Source organism: Gossypium raimondii, chromosome 6 (genome assembly GCF_025698545.1).
Source record: "Gossypium raimondii isolate GPD5lz chromosome 6, ASM2569854v1, whole genome shotgun sequence".
Taxonomy (NCBI): Eukaryota; Viridiplantae; Streptophyta; class Magnoliopsida; order Malvales; family Malvaceae; genus Gossypium; species Gossypium raimondii.
The window spans coordinates 16257492-16261468 of NC_068570.1; positions in this window are offsets into that span (position 1 = coordinate 16257492).

Here is a 3977-nt window from a genome sequence, read left to right on the forward strand (position 1 = left end):
TAATATTGAAATGCTTTAAATAAAATCCCATTTTATAAAAAAAAATCGATAAATCTAAAACTCAAATGTAGTATGAAAAATCAAGATTTGAACCAAATGAAATTATCATATAGTTCAAAAATTTAAAATATCTGATTGAATAAAATTGGTCTCATCCTCAAATTAATTCCTTTTAGTGGCTTTAGCTTTAATGTATAAAGTATCCATACCATAAAGGTACATTTGATTCAAGCAATCTCACATTTTTGAGGTAATGTTAGATTTTAGAATAACATTTCTCTATTTGGATTTTAAAGATTACTTTAAGCATGTAATCTTACATTCCTAATAGTGCCTAGACTCAAGGATATAGGGTAATATAGGGTACTCTCAATAGCATCTCTTTCTTAGGGAATCTTACATTATCTTGGTATGTCCATTTTTTTACAATTTTACTCTAATTTTAATGACTTTAATTCATTTTATTTAAACTGAAATGATATGGTTGAAAACAAAAATGAAGAACAATTGCAGAAACGATAGGAGAAATTGGGGAAGAGAACAGAGAAAGATAAATTTATGCAACAACTGATTCCTTTTTCATAACTAACTCAGCCCCCTTACAACCGAATATATATGAAGGAAAATGAAAATGAAATTACTCATTAAAAGTTAGATAAAATAAATGGTAAAACTAATAGTACGTAATTTTTAAAATGCTTTGTTTAACTAAACCCATGTTGCACACTGTTTCATTAAACTTAACTTCAAAACGCATTGTTTCCCTTTGTTCCATTTCAACCCATAACAAGTACCTCCTGCTCGAAAGAATCTTTGACCTCAAGAATCAATATGAGGGAAAGCATCCTTGAGCTGCTAAAATGATTCCCAAGTGGCATCTTCTAGAAAAGAATTAGCCCATTCCATTAGCACTTCGGTGACAGTAGCGTTACCTCGCTTCACCATCCTCTTATCCAAAATCCTAATAGGTTCTTTAGCCCAAGTTCCATGAACATCGACTATTGGAAAATTAGCTTGGACAGGTGCTGCTCCCACATGTTTTTTGAGCTGAGAAACATGGAAGGTGGGGTGTACACGAGAACATTGGGGTAGCTAAAGTCTGTAAGTCGCCTTCTCAATTCTACCTTCCACCCTAAAAGGACCAAATAACTTAGGGGCTAGTTTCTAGTTCAACAGTCTTCTCACCGAATACTATCGTAATGGCTGAAGCTTCAAGTAGACAAGATCCCTTACATTAAACTGTCTTTTTGTCCTATGCTTATTTGTTTACTGTTTTATTCTGTCTTGAGCCCTTTTTCAAGTGAAATTGTAATAGTTTCCTCATGATCTCACATTGTTGTAGACTTCTATCCACGATGGCTACTAGGGATGCCCCAACCAAATATGGCATGTGATGATGGAGAGCTTGGTCGTACAATACCTCATAAGAGGTGACTTGGATGGCTGACTGGAAAGTGGAATTGTACCACCACTTAGCCAATGGAAACCAACTTTGCCAATCTTATGGCCTTTCCCTAGATATAAATCTCAAATACCCTTCAATGCATTTATTCAATATTTTAGTTTGTCAATTTGTCTCTAGATGATAGGTAGTGGGCAAGTAAAGCTTGAAAAATTTTCTTATTATACAATTTTGTGTAAGTACTTAAATTATTATACATATTGATTAGTACGAGGAGTATGGAACCAACCCTTCTAAAAAGATCCTACCAAAAATTTCTAATAAAAACCTTATCGATATATATATGATTGGATTTGGAACATCATGTCATTTATAGACATTATCCATGAATTTTTGAGCTACAACAATAGCAATAAAGAGGTGTGCTATGGCCAAAAAATAACCATACTTGGTAAGGCGATCAACCACCATAAAAAAGAAAACACTCTTACCTCTTGAACAAGGAAGTCCTATGAAGTCGATAGGAATAGATGACCAAGCCTTCTCTGGTATAGGTAGAGGCTGCAACAGTCCTGGGGAAACAACATTTTTTAATTTGCACCTCTGACATGTGAGACTTTTTTTCACCCATCTCTTAACATCATTGGTTAAAGCTTTCCAATATAAAAGACTAGTCAACCTACTTTTCGTTACATGTACCCCTGAATGACCACTCATAGCACTAGCATGAAAATGTTGAAATAATTCTTACTTGAGGCTAGCCACATTTCCCACCACAATCTTCCCCTTTCTTCTAAGGAACCTGCCATCCCTAGAATATTTTGGATGCTTGGTGCCTTGCTGCTGGACTTCTTAACACAACTTCTGAACTTTAGTATCAACTAGGTAGAATACTTGCAAGAATACTAGAGTTGATAGTGCTTCCAATAATCTGCAAGTATTGCCCTTCTTTTAAAGACTACTTAATTGACAAGACATTTGCTACCACATTACTTGACCCCTTTCTGTAAATCACTTCATAGTCATACCTCGAGCATTTTTGCTACTTATTTCTACTGAAAAGGAGTTACAACCATCTGATCAACTAGAAACCTTAAACTTTGATGACCAATTCTGATTTTAAAGTGCCTTCCCACTAAGTACGAGTGTCATTTTCTCAAAGCTAATAGCACAACCATCATTTCCTTCTCGTATATGGACAAGGCTTGGTGCTTTATCCCCAACCCTTTGCTAAAATAAGCCACAAGTCTTCATTGTAGCTGAAAGCTGAAACACTACACCTACCCCATAACCCAAGGCATCAGTTTCCATACAGAATTCTAGTTTAAAATTAGGAAGAACCAAGACTAGTGTTGAACATAGAGCTTTTTTCAGCTACTCAAAAGCAATAGTGACTTGATCACACCACCTTCAAGCATCCTTCTTAAGCAAACTGGTTAAGGGTCTAGCAATTATACCATAGTGTTTAATGAACCTCTTATAGTATCCCGAGAGTCCCAAAATCCCCTTAACTCCTTGATGGAAGTAGGAAGAGGTCAGTTTGCTACACAATCCACCTTGGCCTTATCCATTAAAATAGTTCCCTTGGAGATGACATGCCCCAAGTACTCTACTCGATCAGTACCAAATGAGCATTTACTCTTCATGACAAAGAGTTGATGTTGCCTCAACAGCATGAAAACCTCTCTGAGATGGGTCAAATATTCCAACCAAGTGGTGGAATAAACCAATATGTCATAAAAAAACTAAAATTTTACTCACCAATAATGGTTTAAAAATAATGTTCATCAATTACCAAAAACTCGTAATGGCCTTCATAAATTTTGAAAGTTGTCTTTGGAATGTTAGCTTCATGCATTCTAATCTGGTGTAACCAAATCTCAAATCCAACTTAGAAAACACCTTGGCCTGTCCCAACTCATCTAGCAGCTTTTCAATAATGGGAATTGGAAATCAATCATTGATTGTCAATTGATTAAGGTGTCTATAGTCTACATAAAGTCTTCAGGTGCCATCTTTTTTCTTCACCGTGACCACAAGAGAAGTAAATGGATTGGAATTATCTTTGATTATTCTAGCTTGAAACATTTCTTTAACAAGTCTTTCTAACTCAGACTTCTAGATCATAGGGTACCTGTAAAGTTTGACTTTAACAACTACTCCTTCATCCTTAAGAGGTATCATGTGATCTTGGGGCCTTAGAGGAGGCAAACTTGAGATACGTTGAAAGGTATCCTAAAATCCCTTAAGGAGCAATTGTAATTCTTCAGGCAAGGTCTAAGCAAAGACTGCTGATAAGGCCACTTGTTCAATACTAGTCATAAATAATGCACAAGGGCTTAATTCTCAACCAACCATTGAAAAATTTTTGCTTACTACCCTAGTCTTAGCACTTCAATGCTACTTGGTAGAATACCCTTAATAGTACAAAAGACCTATTAGAAGAAAACTACATGGTCATGGAACTAAAATTCCAGTTTATAGACCCTAGGGAAAGTAACCATTGTATTCCTAAAACCAAATCACACCTATTCATGGGTAAAATCATAAAATCAGTAATGAAACTGGCTCCTTG